Source organism: Ictidomys tridecemlineatus, chromosome 8 (assembly GCF_052094955.1).
Source record: "Ictidomys tridecemlineatus isolate mIctTri1 chromosome 8, mIctTri1.hap1, whole genome shotgun sequence".
Classification (NCBI taxonomy): domain Eukaryota; kingdom Metazoa; phylum Chordata; class Mammalia; order Rodentia; family Sciuridae; genus Ictidomys; species Ictidomys tridecemlineatus.
The window spans coordinates 16,309,331-16,328,755 of NC_135484.1; the positions used below are offsets into that span (position 1 = coordinate 16,309,331).

General features: G+C 41.7%; 1 pseudogene; it reads right to left on the reverse strand.

Moving 5' to 3' along the window:
- Window positions 1-2,344: 2,344 nt before the first annotated feature.
- Window positions 2,345-3,470, reverse strand: LOC144366002 (heterogeneous nuclear ribonucleoprotein A1-like; annotated as a pseudogene).
- Between the last annotated feature and the right edge of the window lie 15,955 nt (window positions 3,471-19,425).

A 19,425-nucleotide genomic window follows, 5' to 3' on the forward strand; every position in this document is an offset into this window, starting at 1 on the left:
GTAGATTAATGTTTTCAGTATTTCTTATTTCTTTTATCTTTTAGTTAGAATGCCCAAGTAATAAAGGTCTGTGAAGAGATCTTATCTATATTAGTAAATAGGCCTCATGTCAGAAACTTAGTAGGATTTAAAGAGTAAAAATCTTTCAATAACTTCAGCTGATTGTGTTAATTTCATGTAACTAATTTAGCTATATGTAAACATTTTGAAAATTATTTTGTACATACTTTGTTTTAATTTACTGAGACATTTATAGCCTTTCACTTTACTGGGTGAAATTTTTCTTAAACCTTTCTATGTAAATCATACCTGATAGAAGTTTAACTCCCAGCTCCTTGGTTCTCATGAGGACATAGAGAATAAAGGAATTTTAGATCTTTTTTTATGTTAACCAAATTACAAACACATCTAATGTTTAAGTATATTTTAGTTAATAGGGTCTGATGTTTTTATATTTAGTAGATGATATTTTAGCACCCAATGGATGACATTCTAGCACTCTAACCTTGCAAATCAATAAGTACCTCTTTTAATAAAGACATATAATTACTCCCCTTTACCTTAAATGTATTTATTCTTAACTGTAAGATCCAAGACATCAAACAAATGTAGATAACAGTATTAATTATCTTTTTCCTGTTAAAGAAAATTGTTAGAAGCAAATAGATATAAATTTTAAATATCATAGGGATTAATAACTTTATTATTATTATTATTTTAATATCTGTATTTTATTTATTTATTTTTATGTGGTGCTAAGGATTGAACCCAGCGCCTTGAATGTGCTAGGGGAGCATTCTATCACTGAACCCCAGCCCCAGCCCCGCAAGTTAATTATTTAACCAGCTGGAAATTTTTGAATTAATAATTTTAAAGATATCTTTATTTTTAACTCTCAATCCTATTTCAATTGAAACTTTTTAAATCAAGTAAATTAAAGCTATTTGGGGTCCATTTTTTATGTTAATTTTAAATTATGATCATGCTTATTTATTTATAAGTCAATTTTAATATCATGTAATATAGATATAATATAAGCATTATGTGCACACATTTACAAATCAGACAAATAAAAGAATTTTTATAACTTTCTGTAAGTGGAGCTCCAAAGGTTGTATGGAGTGGTACAAATACTTATCAAAGCTTTTATTTGATTTAACCTGTTTAGGAATTACGTTAGAACCAATAAAACATTTATATGATTTAATGACAAGGCAGGCCTGCTTTGATGGATAAGCCACATTGAAATCTGACAATTATGAGAACACTTAAATAAATTATTTCAGATTGCCAGCTTCTTGTCCTAATAATTGTCAGACCTACTCTTAGCATCATCCCTAACAAACAAAAAATAATCCATTAAAAAGCATAATTAGAATGTTCTTTATTAACTTTGGAATTTTTCTCATTTAACTTTAGTTATCAACAGTTTAGTTGTTGAGAGAATGAGAGAGTTCCTATCGTGAAGGCTATTGATGAAGCAATGAATTGTAGCTTGTTAGCTTTAAAGGGATTCAGGCTTTGAGTAGAAGATCACCATAGTGTAATGGTTACCATGCCCGTCTCACAAGGGTGAAGGTCACCAAAAGCTATGAAAATAATATATCAAGAAGTAAAGTCAAAAAGACAAGGGTTATATATTTTCAAAGGTAAGTGTGACCCATTGAGCTGATCAGAGGGGTCTGACTTTTAACAAAGAATAGGCCCATGCTTGTCTTATTTATCGTGGTACAAATCAAGGGGGTCAGTAGATAGTTTTCAATGTGGTAGGAGGCTTGTTTCGGTGCTTGTTTCTTGGTGTTGCAGGGATCTTGAAGTAAATAGGTTGTTTGGTCCTAAAGCTATGAGCCAAGACAAGGGCCAGCATGAACTGGGAAATTTCACCCAGGAGTTCCCAGAAAAGTGGCTTCTGTGCTTTAATGGCTCAAACAAACCCCTAATTTATATATGGTTCTTTTGCTTATTCACATCCAGTCAGGATTTAGAAGACACTCAGGTATTTCACTTTTAGGGACACAATGGGCCTATACCCTCTTTTGCAAGAGGTGGACTATTCTGATAGCTGCTTTCACTCTCCTGTCCATTGCAGCAGCCACACCCACCTTTTCTTTGCCACCCATTGATTCCTGCTACCCCAGGATATGATGACCCTCATGAAGATCCTGCAACTTCAACTTTGAGCTTTTTTTTTTTTTTAAGACATTTATTCAGCGTCATGACAGACTATTACATTTAGCAATCAACAGCATGGGTGCCCAAAACAAAGTAGATTAATACCCTTTGTGGAATGCTTTGAACTTTTCACAGAACAGAAACTAAAAATAACCTGTTATACAATTAGTCGCAAGTATAGCCCTTGAGTTTTTTGCCCATACATATGAGTATTGTCTAAACCATGTCTTCTTTGTAGCAGCTAGGCCCTGCCAACACTGCTTGGCTGAGTTCACAAATCTGTTATAACCTTTAGCTTCCCTGTCACTTCTCTGGCTCTCCTCTCCTGCTAAGCTTTGTTTCCTGGCAGTATTAAAACCTTCTGCCACTGCCATGGCTACTGCTGCTGCTGGAACCGCCATTACCATCATGGTTTCATGGTTTGGCAAATATTGGCCTCCACCACCATAAGTTCCAGAGCTTCTGCCTCCAAAGTTTCCACCCTTCGTGGGTCCAAAATTTGATGACTGATTGTTATAACTCCCAGAATCATTGTAGCTTCCACCACCTCCAAAATTGCTTCCATCATTACCAAATCCATTGTAGCCATCCCCACTGCCACCATATCCACCACCATCATGGCTGCCACCAAAGCCACCATTACCCCTGAAGTTCCCTCCATGACCAAAATTGTCATTTCCATCAAAACCACCTCCACGATCACCACCAGTTTCCAGAACCACTAGATGAGGCACCAGCCATTTCTTGCTTTGACAGGGCTTTCCTCACTTCATGGTTGTAGCCATTCACAGTATTGGTATTTCTGAATGACAATCTTATCCACAGAGTCATGGTCATCAAAAGTTACAAAAGCAAAGCCCCCTTTTTTTCCCAATGCCTTGGTCAGTCATGATTTCAATAACTTAAGTTTTCCCATACTGTTCAAAATAATCTCGTAATTGATGTTCTTTGGTGACTTCTTTAATGCCACCAACAAAGATCTTTTTCACAGTTAAGTGGGTCCCCGGTCTTTGAGAATCTTCTCTTGAGACAGCTCTCTTTGGTTCCACAACTCTTTTATCTACCTTGTGTGGTCTTGCATTCATGGCTGCATCCACTTCCTCCACAGTGGCACAAGTGACAAATCCAAAGCCTCTGGAGCGCTTGGTGTTTGGGTGTCTCGCAATCACACAGTCCGTGAGTGCTCCCCATTGCTCAAAATGGCTTCTCAGACTTTCATCAGTTGTTTCAAAGCTCAGCCCTCCAATGAATAGCTTCCACAGCTGTTCGGGCTCTTTAGAGGACACTGATTCAGACATGATGGCAGCAGGAAGAGAGACTTTAACGATGCTTTTTCTGCTGCATCCACGGGCAGAAAAGCCAACTTTGAGCTTTTTATTGTGTTTTGTGATAGTTCAATTCTGCACTTTTTGTTAACGTGATAAGCCATGTCCTTCGCTAACCTGTGGAAATGTACACTTGGCTTCTGGCTATTGGAACAAGAAATCTCAACAGTTTCCATCTTGGTTTGTGTAATCAAATATTTCTCTGCACCTTGAGTTGACCTTTGTTATCATTTAGAACTGGGGTGTCCCCCAAAGATCCATGTATTCATTGACTCTGGTGCTATTGAGAAGTGAGGAAAACTTTATGAGGACAGGAATTGGGTCACTCTCTGAAGGGCTCTTTGTGTCCCAGGCCCCTTCCTCCCTCTCTTTCCTCTCTTCTCTGTCTCTCTCTCCCCCCTTGTCTCTACTTTCAAAAAGAATAAATTATTTACCATTGCTACCATAAAGGGAGCAGTCTCTTTTGCCACAGATCCTACTGCCAGGATATTCTGCCTTATCTCAGATCCTAAAGCAATTCAGTCAACCAAACTTGGACTAAAAATTCTGAAACAGTGAGCCAGAAGTTAATCTTTCCTCCTTTAGTTTACCGTCTTCAGTAGTTTCCTCACAGTGATGGAAAGCTAACAACCTTGATGGTGCAAGCAATATTGTTTGTAAAATACCATGGCAGACTTCATTTTTAACTTCAGGGACTCTTTATATGTTTTGTTGTACTTAAATAAACATCTCTGTTTTTTAAACAATTTTTAATGAGTTGACATTTTTTTTTAAAGAGAGAGAGAGAAAATTTTTTAATATTTATTTATTTATTTTAGTTTTCGGCAGACACAACATCTTTGTTTGCGGGTGGTGCTGAGGATCGAACCTGGGCCGCACACATGCCAGGCGAGCGCGCTACCGCTTGAGCCACATCCCCAGCCCAAGTTGACAGTTTTTTAATGCAATGAATGTGGTGGTTAATTTTATGTGTCAACACAACTGCCTAAGGAATACCCTGATAGCTGGTAAAACATTATTTCTAGGTGATGTTCTGAGAGTGATTCTGGCAAAGATTTGCTCTCAAAGCAGTAGACTGAGCAAAGTCTCCCCTCTTAGTAAAAGCAGGCATCATCCAGTCCTTTCAGGGGCTCAACAAAACCAAAAGTCAAAGGAAGGGCAAATTCCTCTGCATGATCTGAGATGTCCATCTTTCCTGGTTCTGGGATATGACAAACCTTCACTATTTCTTAGTCTCCATGACTCAGATCAGGACTATCAGCCCTCAGTCCCAGGTCTTTGGTTCAAACCGAATTATACCCCTTGCTTTCCTGATTCTCCTGCCTGCAGACAAACACTAAAATTTCTTGGCTCCATAACCCATAAGCCAATTTCTACAATAAGTCTCTTGGTTCTGATTCCCTGCAGAACTCTGACCAAAAAATCTTGGTAGAGAATGAATGATATTTTATACTTCCTTCATATTATAGAGTAAAAAACAAAACAAAACAAAACAAAAACCAGTGATTCTGCTAAATTGGTTCATATAAGTAGAATGTAAAGATCACTCTTAACAGGTAGTCTAGATTGCAATCTCAAACATTTTCCTGGCTCAAAACAAATGTTCTTGTGCTTAAGGTATGAGATTTTACCCCAGTGAACTTCACCCTTGATAGTGATTTTTTGTTGTTGTTGTTGTTTTAACCGCAATAACCTCAACCTGACCTCACTTTCAATTAGTAGTCCTGCTGCTTCCACCCACACCCAGAGGTCCATTGCCAAGTTGCCTGTAGGTTTGATTGCACACAGCCATCTCCATCTTGAGACACTGGCCAGTGCCTGGGGGATGGGGGGCAGGATGCTTGCAGGTTTGCTGCCACCACCACCTCATGGTGCAGCCAACTCTGTCTGGGGACGCCAGCCAAGACCTGGAGGTCCCGTGCCAGGGTGCCTAGGGTTTGGCTGCCCTAAGGTCCTCCTGCTGGGAGTGCTGGTGGCCACTATCTTGCCAATTCTTTGCAGGGTCCCTCCTTTGAGCACATCCCTCATGGTCTCTCTGCAAGGTGAAATGGTGTTGAGATCCTGGGACTGCAACATGGCTGAGCCTGGGGTATCTTACATCCTTATCTGTCAGATAGTGACTGGGTCTGCATGGGTCATTCATGTCCAGGCAATCCTGTGAAACTTCACAGACTAGGGGCATTTTGCCTGGGGGAAGCATTGGTTGGAGATGCTGGAGAGAGCCAAGTTTTCCAGCACCACTAGTTCTGAAGTGTCCGGGAACAGATGGAGCTGGTCAGAAGGTTGCAAGAGGGTGTGAGGGCATCTTTCTATCAACTTGCCCAGCCAACCAGTCTGGCACCCACCGGACTGGAACTGTCATCAAACTCTAGATAATCCCACCTATCACAACTCTAAATGATCTCAAGTCTAGCCTATTTTGCAGCCATTCTAACATGTAGTAAGGTGGGATGCAGACTCTTATTTCAGGTAAGGTGAGGATCCTGACAAATAACACAATACAACATTACATCTGAAACATAAATTAACCAAAAGACTAAGAGAAATTTTAACTTTCTTTTTGGGAAAAAAAAAACAGCAAAATGCTTCCTTGTTTTACAATTTCACCTTTAAACAGATCAGGCTCTCATTATTAGCTTCCAAAAATGTATTTAAATTCCAATTCCAGTGTGAAGATTAACACCAAATTGTGTATATAACTTATTCAACATGTTACTTGATCCAGCTATAAAACCTCAAATGACATGAATAAATACCAACCAAATTTGTTATTTTTATACAAATCAGAGATTTTGCTACACATAATTTTAGTTTGGAGAACACCAACTTGGCAAAGCTTTGCATTCAACTAAGTTTAACTTTAAAGTGCAATTTAGAATCCAGAGTGTATGGTAACAGTAATCACAGGTCTGCATGTATTAACAAAATCAATAGCCTTAAATTTCTTATACATTTTGGAAACAGGGTTAATGATAAGAAATTGACTTACTCAAAGCAAACATATATAAGACAGGTCTTCAATTGAGAGCATGGTCCTTCAATGTCAGATACAATGTATAAAAGAGAGCACTTAGTGGTTTTCTTGCCAGTAAACTTGCATATACTTTCATTTTATAAACTTTTAAAAAAATACTTATTTTCAGTTGTAGTTAGACACAATACCTTTATTTTGTTTGTTTGTTTGTTTATTTGTTTGTTTGTTTTTATGTGGTGCTCAGGAAAGAACCCAGGGTCTCTGCTCTACTGCTAAGCTACAACCCCAACCCCTCATTTTATAAATTTTTACATAACACTTAGACAAGGCTTAGATAGCCATAGTTCTCAGTATATGTGACTAGGTATAATGCATACATATACCTAGTGACATATACTTAGGGTGTCATCTATATTGGTAGGTTTAAGTAACAGTTATTTGTTTAACCAGTTACAAAGTAATTATTTCAGACTTTCAAACAGATACAAACCCTAATTACTTTAAGATTTAGTTTCCACAAGCCCAACAAATAGAACAAAATTATCTTGATAGTTAAATTATAGCCAATTTAAACACATATACAAAATTTTTGAGATTTACCTTCCCCAAACTTTCTGCAACTCACTTAGACATTCACAACATTAAATCCTTAGTTTTGTCATCTTTAATCTTGGACGTTAGCATAAAAATATTACTTTACCAGACAAAATATTTTCTCATTCAGAAACATTTCTCTTACCTTCTAATTTTTCATACTAAAATATATTTCTATACTTGTAATTTTCTTTTATCTTTACTAGTTTTGGAACCTTTTTAAAATTCATATTCTGAAACAATCCTTATGAATATTATCTGTGCATTTAATTTACACAACAAATTTCATCCCAGGAGAGGGTTGGACAATCCAACATATACGAAAATTATGATTTAACCTTTTTTCTCCTGTGTTGCTTTCAATGACATTTTTGAGCCTCACCTGTCTCCATGAACACTATCACAATGCCATCAACTTTAAGTGAGTTCCCCACTGTCACTTGTACCCAGAGGCTCCTTTTGGGCCTTTTCTTATACTAGGTAGACTAATATGCAATGCAAGAAGCCCTTTCCATTTTTCTCTTTAGGGGTTCTTGAAGAGCCCTTTGCAGAGGCTGCCTATGAAATACAGGCTGTCCTTAGTTTCTGTCTTTTTCTTTTCTGGGTGCAGTTATTTGTCCTGCCAGACTCCCCAGGCTTTTAGTTTATGGGATAGTGTTGTAGCAAGAACCACTTGTCCCAGTGATGAATATCCCCTGGCCAAATGGTTGCCCTGTCAGCTCTTAACAGTGGAGCTATTCCTGTCCCCAAGACATAAACTGACAGAGCTGGGACGTACTGCCACATCCTTTGTAGCCAGCCACCTCCACCCACACACACATACCAGAACAAAAGGGGCAGAAAGGCAGGACAGAGGCCAGGCTCTCTTTGGCTATTGTTCTAGAGCCCAGGCAGTTTTCTGTGATTTTCCCCCAGGTTTAGTGCTGGTGTCCGTGACCCACTGTGAGATGACCTGCAGCTGATCCAGGATAAGGAACAGTGCTAGGTGTGCCAGCTCTGGGTTTAAAGACTGAAATCTTTTGACCCTTTCCTCTGGTGTCTTGCTATCCTTGCACACCAGCAGCAACGCCTTTGGCACCTTCTGCTTAGTTCCTGATGGTTGAGAACCCTGATCTTTCTAAGTGCCCGTCCATACAGGATCCTTCATATACTTTAGCCCTGACAGGCCTACTTCAACTTCCGAATTGTATAATAATCCAGCAAAACCATTCAAAGGTAAGATTGTGTTACAGTAAATTGTCTTTCTCTTAGACAGGTTTATACCTATTCATGGTGAAAGGAATCATGACACTCGGAGCAATCAAGGGATCTTTATTGCAGCGGTGTCTGATTGACTCGGAGAAAAAGAGGAGAGAGAGAGAGAAGGCCCAGCAGGAGAAGGTTTTTATAGCCCTTTTCTGTGCTAGCTGTCTTGTTGGTGTACAATGATTGGGTCACACTGTAGTTGCTAAGGGTGTCATCTTCTGCCTTCAAGCAGATTGGGCATTGGCTAGGTGTGGGTTTCAAATTAAAAAACAACAAGAGGAAATAAAGGGAAAAGGTGCCAAATAATCATCCCAAAAGGAAGGGCTAATGAAGAGTGGGAACCAGACAGGTGAGGGTTGAGAGTTCAGCCTGCCCCTCAGCTAAAATTTGTTCAGCCTGCTCCGCAACTAACAGTACTTCCTTATGTTATAGTTAAAACTTTGTCCCAGGGTTTCATAAACTGTCTTCCAGACCACTCACGTATAATCGAATCAAGCCTCTATTGAAGCACACCGGTGGCGGCTGACCAGAACATAAAGCTGTTCCCCTGATCAGCCCCAAACAATCGCAAGGGCACTCCTTATATGCCTCAAAACCGCAAAAGGGATGTTCAGGGGGTCTAGCCAATGCAAGCAAGCCAGTTTACAAAAGCGGGACAGTGCAGTCAAGTGGAGGGAAGCCTAACCAATCACAGTTAACCCAGTCACCCTAGTTACAGAAACAGAGCCCTGTTACCCTAGTTATAGAAACAATACCCCATTAGGTAGTTCTGTGTTCTTATAGGTTTCTAAAGCAAAAGGAAAAGAACATCTTGCTCCAGTCATGACTCTTCTACTTGGCATGGTTGTTTTACAGGATGAAGTCATAAAACAAAATGGAGTCACATTTGCTCCTACTATCACACTTATATGTGGAAGGCACTGGGTTTGACACTTAGCACCACATAATACTAAATAAGATAAAGGTATTGTGTCCATCTACAACTATAAAAACTTATTTAAAAAAATGTAAAACCATGGACTGGGGCTGAAATTTGGTGGCAGAGCACTTGCCTAGCATGTGCAAGGCACCGGTTTTCATACTTAGCATCACATAAAAATAAAATAATTTTAAAAAGTAAAACTATGAAAATGGTATTACCTAATATTTTCCATAAGATTAGTCCACTATTCAAGATCGTCTGAAACATGAATACTGTTCAGTCTTACTGTGTGCACATTCATCATAGCCCAGGAATGGAACTTACTTGAACGGGAAATTAGAACTCACTGAGAACACTGAGGACTACCTTTATCCTGGCTCTCTGCCCCCACCCGGCACTCCCATTTTCCTGTTACCAAGTCTATTCTCTTCCTCTAAGTCCAAGATTCACTCCACTTGGCTGAACACTAGAATTCTTGTCTCCATTAAAGTTAGGCAGAAAATCATTCAGTGCTTGAAGCTTCCAAACATGAATGGCAATACAGAGTGGCACCCAGTCTGAAGCAAGGGATGGTGATCAGAAAAACATGGAAAGGACCAGACATTGAAGGGAGGTTTATAACCAATTATTGTAATTTCTGACTGTAAAATTGATTCATACTGATCACACGCCATTTGAAAAGTAAGACTATATAAATAACAAAATTAACTTACATGTACATTAACAACCCAAAGATAATTAGTGTGACATCAGGAAGATAGCCAGGTAGGAGTGCTTCAGCTTCATCCGGCCGCTCCCATACAAATTCACCCCACAAATATCCACAGACAAGAGTGACCAGAGACAAACATTTAAATCCAGAAAAGCAGGGTTCAAGTGGTAAGAGAGACCGTTTGCTTTTCCCATGTTCTCCCTTCCCCAGCTGGAATGAAACCACACACAACCCATCCCCCTACACACAAGGGTTTCTACAGTGGAAAATGTGAGGTGGAGGTGGACATTCAGCTTCACCACCATTCTGGAGCCCTTCACAAGAGGCAGACCTCTGTCTCGCCCCACTAAAAACATTCAGAAACCTTTCAAAATTGGGTCAACTGGTAGCAACTATAAACAAAGACAGAAGAGAGCTCACAGCAAAAGATGTGCAGATCTTGGTGGTTGCCCTATGCTCTGGCCCAGGGAACACTGTAAAATTCTGACCTGGCGGGGCAGTTGTGGCAATCCTGGTCATATAGTGGTAACTAGTGATCCAACAGGTTCTGCAGAGAGACCAATCCAGATAGTCTGATGGGACTTTCTGAATAGGATGCCTCTTGGAAAACCTCACAGGACAAAGTTAACTAGGAAGAATGGAGTAAGTATACATACTTCAAGCTTTATAGTGTACATGACAAATATATACAATATTATCTGTCCATTTTTTTTAAATAATAAAAATTGATGTTTCAGCCAATTAAAAATAAAAGAGAGCTGGGTGTGGTGGCTCATGCCTGTAGCAGCTCAGGAGGCTGAGGCAGGAAGATTGCAAGTTCAAAGCCAGCCTCACCAATTTAGTGAGGCCCTAAGTAAGCAACTTAGTGAGACCCTGTCTCTAAATAAAATATAAAAAGGGCTGGGGATGTGGCTCACTAGTTTAAGTGCCCCTGGGTTCAATCCCTGTTAGCCCCCAATATATATATATATATATATATATATATATATATGTGTGTGTGTGTGTGTGTGTGTGTGTGTGTGTGTGTGTGTATTTTTTTCACATTTTGCAATCAATTAAAATATAGCCTATAGGTATAGGTTCAGTGGTAGAGCACTTGCCTTGCAAATGTGAGGCACTGGGTTCAATCCTAGGACCACATAAAAACAAATAAAGGCATTGAATCCATATATGTTGAGAGCCACAGCCAAAGGGGCCCCAGCAAACTTCTAGCTGCCAGCAAACTTCCAGCTGCCGGCTGATGATCCAGCTGCTAGCAAACTTCCAGCTGCCGGCTGATGATTGGCTCACAGTGGCCCCAGCAACATCTAGCTGATTGGCTCCTCCACGGAGCTGCTCATTGGGGGACTTCTTTGGCTCTGCCCACGCAACCCAGCCAATCGGCCTCAAGAGCAGGAGGATTGTGGGAGGTTGAGAGGCTGGTGTGGGGGTGAGAGGCTTGTGGAAGCCTGTGGTGGCAGTTGGGCTCTGAGGGTTTTTTCCCTGAGGAACTGTTTTGTTTGGCGTTTGTAGTTCTAAAAATAAAGTTAGTTTCTTTTGACAAGTGGCTCCTGAATTGTGCCCAGCCAGACTGCGGCACATATACAACTAAAAATTTTGTTAAATACTTATTTTTTAGCTCTAGGTGGACACAATAACTTTATTTTATTTTTATGTGATGCTGAGGCTCAAACCCAGTGCCTTACGCATGCCAGATGAGAGCCTACCACTTGAGCCACATCCCCAGCCCCCCCACATTTTTTAAATAGAGTAAAATATAGCCTATAGCCTACATAAAGTTCTCTCCCATGCAAGCCTGCACCCTCTGGCATTAGCCACACACTCAAGATAAAAAATTTTATGGGATTATCTGTTATCCTCCCAGGGAGTCTTAACTCAATTTCAACACATGGGAATCTATTCTCCACTGGAAATTTTGTTACTTTTAGGCTCACTATGAATACTGTCACATTCTTATTGAAAAAAATTGGACCACTTTGCATTCCTACCATAATAACAATTTCACTTCCCTTGTCAACGCTGGGTCTTAACAATTACAAGTTTTTACAAAAAAGTTGCCCTCGATGAAATGATGCACTTTTAAATTGGATCAAGTTGCACAGCATTTTATTCTAGGAAATTGTATACAGGTTTATACATGTATGGTTATTGCAATGTTCTCTTTTTGCTAAAGTAACTAATGGGAGACCATCTTCATCTTCATCAAAGAGCTGGCTGCATATAAATCTGATGGATAATCCATAGATTGCCATGCAGAGGGAAAAAGAAAAGTACTTATAAAATAAGCTAGTCTGGGAGGATCTTTAAGATGTAATATTTTAAGATATATACTGAGATCAGCTGAACGTATATGGGCTCCATATTTGCTTTGAAAATAAGCATTAATACTAGACACAGCTCTCCTTTCCCTAATGAGAACTATTCCCAAACTCATTCCAAGTTTTCCTGTCTGATGTCGAAAAATAAATGTATTTGAAAAGCCACTAGTATTAGTTATCAACTCCCCTGATTCTGCAGTGTCCGACAATCAACCTAGTTTATTGTCAAATTAGAACAAGAACATGGTCCCAGCTCAGAAGCTTAAAGGTGTCGCTGGCTTTGGTAGCAAATAAAAGCAGAGTGTGATGGACATGACTATGCTGGGCCCACTTCTCTGCCCTAGCTTCCCTGGGCCAGGTTCCAGGATCTGAGTGGGCGCCTGCTCCTCACCCACCTCCCCACCAAGTACAGCAACAGCTGCCTGACAGGACGTTACCACTAGACAAAAAACTGCTGTGCTTTTTTAAACACACGTGTAAGAAAAAGGGGGAAAAAAGAAAAAACAGCACAATTCGATTGGGAAGAAAAGACTTGCAAAACATGTTTTTGATAAAACAATTTTAAAATTTTTTTTAGTTTATTTTTATTTTGTTATATGTGACAGCAGAATGCACTACAATTCATACTACACATATAGAGCACTTTTTTCATATCTCTGGTTGTATGCAAAGTGGAGTCACACCATTCGTGTCTTCCTACATGTACTTAGGGTGATGATGAAGTACATGAAGATGTATGAAGGCACGAATGGTGTGATTCTACTTTGATAAAAACCATTTTTATGGAAAAGAAAAAAGCGGAGACTAGAAACGATGATGGAGAAATCAAGGGAAAGCGCCCTCAGTCCCTTCAGTGAAAAGTTTAAAATTTGCCATTAAAGTACTGAAGCGGAGGCCTAGAAAGTCTCCAAGATGTACCCCCACCACCGTGCCCAGCCCGGCCCACACCCCCGCGCCTCGCCCGCACCTCCGGCCGGCTTTTACCAGCATGCACAAATTCCTTGCTCCCCGCTCCCGACTCTGCCCTGCTCCCCACTCCGCCTGGAACCCCGCTCCCCCCGCTCCCCGCTCCCTGCTGCTCCCCGCTCGGCCCCCTGGCCCCAGCTCCTCGGGACCATCCCGCACCCCTCTTCCCGCTGCGCCCACAGAAGGTCTGTGCTACCGGCCACCCGCCTAGCACCCAGCTTCCTGCCTCGTCCTGCCTCCTGCCTCGTGCCTCGAAACGGGTCTTGGCCCTGTGTATAGAAGTCTCCACGCCCAGCTCCGCCCTCTGCCCGGCGCCCGCGGATCTTTTAAAAAGCGGCCGGCACACACCGGCACCCCCTCGCGCTCCAGTGTAACCCACACATGGCTCTGGATACCCTCACCTGGCTGCGCTTTTCGGTCACCCTAGCTCTGCTTCTTTTTTTTTTTTTTTTTTTTTTTTTTTTTTTTTTAGTTTTTTTTTTTTTTTATTGATTGTTCAAAACATAATGCCCGACTGTTTCTGGCCGGCGCCGACCGGTGAGTTCAACTGAAGAGGACTTGGACCTGGTGGGACTAAGTCTGCGGAGGCGATGGAGGGGCCTGAGGAGGGGACCCAGGCTCAGTCCTGCCATCAGGTGTACATATGTGACGCCTGTCACATGACTTCCCGCCACCCCTTAAGTTGTATCTTGTCTGGTTCTCATCCTCAGGCCACTGAGAGGAGCTGGAAAGAAAAAAGTCAGGGCAGGAGGTGGGAGGGGCAAGAGGAAAAGAGAATGCTAGCTGGCAATCCCTGGTGATGTCTCCCAGCCCCACCGCTGTCTCCCCAAAGCAGTGCCAGAGCCACAGCCACCAGGGCCAGGTGCCCAGAGGCGTGACCCCACAAGGTTAGGACAACAGATATCCCTAGGCCCGTCTCTGCTCTACACACTCTCATCCCAAGGCTGTTCACCCTTGAATTTCCCACCACACTTTGCCTGGGGATCTCAGCACATGCGCCCACAGAGCCTCACTTGCCACCAGCCACAATCACTTTTCTGTGATTCAGTGAGCCACCACCCAGCTCACCTCCCTTCACTGCTTTTCTTATCAGGCCACGCCCCCATCCAGGGCCTCCCTACTTCCCATCCACCTAGGGGACCCTAACCTCCTCCACCACCACCTGGCACCATATACCCATGCCTGAGGACATACCCTGCAAACATCCCCACCTCACCCACAGATCCTAAGGCAAGAGGAGGGGGCCCCATTTTTCCAAGTATGACCTTGGTAATGGTATAGAGCTGGGGTCATCTAAGAAACAGATAGTGCAAAGACCTCCTCTTCAAACCCCAATTCTTTTGATCAAGTCCTAAAGATTTCAGACATTTTGCCAGAATAACAAAAATGAGTTGATTGAAGAGATAGGAAAAGGGAAAGGCAGCACTCTCAAGGGAGAGAGTGGGTTCTCTCAGAGAAGAAAGAGACAACCTGCCTCTCCTGTGCTCCAGTTGTATTGGGGATCCCAGGAAAGTTTCCAGAGAATCCTGCCCAGGCCCATCTCTTGGCTTTTATATATATATATAAAATAGGTATAGTGGAACACAATACCTTTATTTTATTTATTTTTATGTGGTGCTGAGAATCGAACCCAGGGCCCTGCACATGGTAGGCGAGCTCTCTGCCTCTGAGCCACAACCCCAGCCCACCTCTTGGCTTTTGACTGACATCAGGGTGACATCAGATTTCAAGTTAGCATTGCCATGACAACTCTCTCTCCTTGGCCCATGCTGACTGGTTCTAAATAGAATTTTAATCATTTTTATAGGTTTTATGGTTAGGAGGAATTATCTTTATATTCCAAAATCTGTTCTGTGAAACACCCATCACATAACTCTCCCTTCAAAGTAACTTGGGTTCCTCTTATCAACATTATTTCCTGCCTACATTTCTTCCAGATAACAGGTAGTTTGCTGAGGAATGTCCAGTAGAGTTAGATAAATTGTTTTTTAGCAAAGAAAGCATATGGGGGTCAGCACAGTGGGACATTTTATAATTATTATTCAGTTATTCTCTTGACATCATGTTCCCACCATTCTCAACTATCTGTCTAACAGCAAAGGTGCATCTATACATTTCTGTTGTGGGGACATCTATAGACTTCTGACCTTGGATCCTAGGCTCATGTAGTCTATCTCTTGGGAATCCAGCATCATATAATAGTATAAAGTAGGCATGAGTTGCAGACAGTAAAGGCAGACAGAAAGCACTTTCAACTCTGCAGGACACACTATACCTGTCTCTGTATCAAGTACTCAATTCTGCTTTACTGTGAGAGCAACTGAAGACAACATGAAAATGAATTGGGGCACTGGATTTGCCCACTGTCCTAGTCATCTGACCCTAGACTAGAGTGTCTCCAGTGTTGGTGCCCATCCCCAGGCTATCTTCCCCAAAGAGTTCTGCAGATGCATATTTCATAGGGAGACGCAGGTCCTATGTTCCTGTGGCTTCAGGTTGGACTGGTTTTTAGGAGGGGTTCCTGTAGATTGGGGCTGACTGTCCCCCAAAACACACCATTTGCTACCCAGTGGATTCCTTGGATCATTCGGCAGTAGGGTACCTTCCTGAAGTCACAGGTGTGAGCTGAGGGTGAGGTGTTGCACTAAGTAGAGGACAAATGTGTGTCCTCCAGGATGAGATGCTATTTTAAACAAACTGCCTGGGCAAGGCATTGTCAGAAGATTGTACTTGGCCTTCCCTACTGGGGGAAGCCCTGACCTCACAAGTGAATCATTAAACCCATAGATGATCCATTTCAGTTACAAATTGAAGGAATTTGAAATGACCATTGAGTGGGTCTGTGGTCCCAGACCTCTGTGAGCAGGACCTGAGACAGGTCCATTCTTTCCTGGCCCCACATGCACCTACCTTGACAGTACCAGGAGGCCATGTGATACTTCAGAGGCCTGGGCATGAGGGCAGCTCACACTGCCTCCAGGATGAATGTCTGCATGTTTTCTCTGTCTCTATGCACACAGACCCAAGTGAATGAGTGGATGGCCCTGTGGGACAAGCTGAAAGGGGACACTGGCTGGCTCTGTGGTTGAAGGATACCTCCTGATAGGACACTGGGCCTCTTCTTCTAGGAATGAGTTCAGGCTCTGAGACATGGCTGAGGTCTGGAAACTGAGCCAACAGCCAGACTTTGGCGGGTGTCAGCCATCCTTGGGTTTTGCTTCACTTTTTGAACTCAGACAGAATCTAGGTTGCCTGCCCAGGTGCTTTGCCATGAGGTACCCTGTGATCTCTCAGCCCAGGCTGCCTTTCTGCTTCTAAGAATGTGCAGACTCTTTCCTTCCACCTGTTCATCACGTCCATTTGGGTTCTGTGTTACCAGAATTTTTCTTCTCCATTACTTGCTCAGAGCCCAGTTCTGGAATTCTGTCACCCAGCAAGCACTTTGGCCCTTACCAGTCATCATCAGTGACCTCCTAGACAATGTTGGTGCCCTTCTTGCCAGGTTTTTTATTTTGTTTTATTTTTAATTGCTACATATAAACTTAAAATTATATATATTAAAGGAGGTGCCATGTGAAGTTTTAATACTGTGTGAGATTTAAATCATGTTAAATGTGTCTGTTGCTACAAGCATTTATAATTTCTTTATGGTGAAAACTTTCAAAATCCTTTCTTTTAGCTACTTGAGATACACAGGACTTTGTTGTTGCTATACTCACCCCACTGTGCCATAGCACACCAGAACTTCTTACTCCTACATAACTGTAACTGTAACTTAGGACCCATCAGTCAACCTTTCCCCAGCCCTCCTTTTTCAATTACCATATACAGCCTCTGGAACCATTCTCAATTCTCAACTTTTGGGATCAACTTTTTGGATTCTATCTCCAAGTGAGATCATATGGTACTAGTCTTCCTGTGCCTGACTTACTTCCTTAACATAATGATCCCCATTTCCATCAATTCTGTTGAAGATGACAGGATTTTGTCCATTTTATGGATGAATAGTATTCCAGTGTGTGTTATGTATCACCTGGTCATTATCTGTTCATCAGCAGATTGTTTCTGTTCTTTGGCCTTTGTGAATAGTGCTACAATAAACATGGGAGTGCAGGTGTCTTTGGCCTTTGTGAATAGTGCTACAATAAACATGGGAGTGCAGGTGTCTTTGATAGACTATATTTATTTCCTTTGCCTAATATCCAGTAGAGGAATTCCTGGATCATATCCTGGTGTTATTTCTTTATTTTTTGAGGACACTCCATACTGCTTTTCCTAGTGGCTCTATGAATTGACATTCCCACCAACAGTATATAAGGGTTCCAAGCCAACACTTATTATCTTTTGTGTATTTAATAATGACCATTCTTAGTGGAGGGAAATGATATCTCATTGTAGTTATGATCTGCATTTCAAAGACAATTTGTGGTACTGAGTACTTTTGCATATGCCTGTTGGCTATTTGTAGGTTTCTTCTGAGAAATGTCTGTTCAGATTTTTCTCCATTTTTTATCAGGTTGTTGGGTTGTTATTTTTTTTTTAGATCCTTATGTAGTCTGGATATTAACCTCTCATCAGATGTGCCATTTACACACATCTTCTTCCATTCAGTATAGTGTCTCTTCACACTGAAAATTGTTTCCTTTGCTGCGCAGAAGCTTTTTATCCTGGTCTAAGTCCAGGCCTTCTGGAATGGTATAGTGAGGATGCCTAAAGATCTGTTCCTCATAAAACCATTGAGAAGAGGTAAAAATGGTTTCACCAATCAGCTTTGTCAGGCCTCTGAAAATTAACCAAAACTTACACCAATGTGAGGAGCATTTCTTCAAGAAAAATGGCCAAATTTCAGTAAGAACAGTGAGATTTATGGCATGTTAACATATCCCATTCCCATCCCCCACACACACCTTGGAAGTGGCCTGGAAAAGGAGCAAGTGCACAATCTTCTAGGAAAACTAGCATCCCAGCCCAAAAGGTGCACTCTGGCCTTGGTGCACTCTGGAGTTGCCCCATTCATAGGGCTCATCATTATTTGACTACACAGAACTCATTATTGGCAAAAGTGGGCAAGGGGAATCCCTACAACAACTTTCTCTCTCTCTCTCTCTCTCTCTCTCTATATATATATATATATATATATATATATATATATATATATATATTTTTTTTTTTTTTTTACTTGTAGATGGATATAATAAATTTAATTTAATTATTTATTTTTATGTGGTGCTGAGGATCAAATCCAGTGCCTCACATGTGCAAGGCAAGCATTCTACCACTGAGCCACAACCCCAACCCCTACCTTCTCATTTAAAAGCAAACTAATTTTATTCTTAAGGGGCTCCATCTTCATGGCCTAGTGCTGCGACCTGCACTGCAGTTAATTCAGGAAACCGGGCGAGGGGCAATAGGGGATTAGAAAAGACAAATAGATGGTAGAGTGCTTGCATTGCATGCACAGGTCCTGGATTTCATACTTAGCACCATAAAAAAAAAAAAGACAGACACAGAGGGAGAGAAAAAGCTGGGACCTGGTAGATATTACACTCTGGTGGAGTGCAGTGACCATGAGTCAGCTCAGTACATTTATTATATGTTTTATCATTAAAAGGGTTTTGTGAGAATGTTTCTTTAAAGCAAGCAGAATCAAGATCATAGCTATAAGCAGCCCAATTATGATAATTAGCTAGCACCCATAACTTTCTACCCCTGAGCAGCTGGCATCTGAACCTCAAGGTCAATGGATAACTCTGTGGCTAACAACCTCCTATTGAGCAGGGTGTCACCACAGCAACTGGGCTATCTCAATAGCACCTTCTCCCTGAGAGTTCCCAAGAGAGGCATCACCTCTGTCACAGGACAGTTCAAGACCCATACTTCAGTCACCACTCCCAACAACCTAACCACAAACCAATGGCTTTGGCACAGGAGAAGATGTTTCTGGAGAAGGGGTCTGAGGATTCCCGGAAGCAGGCTGACTCAGCTCGGGACTAGCTGGGTCCTTGGCATATGCATCAGAGAAGAATTTCAGCATGAGCCAGACAAAGACAGAGTCTGGGCTTTATTTAGGAAGGTAGATACACATCCAAGGGAGAACGCAGCTGACTTGAGTGAGGAGCAGTCCTGACTTGGGCTGGGGGCCCAATATTTAGAGATGAGTGTACTAGAGGCTGGAGTGGAGGTGGATCCAGGGTGGG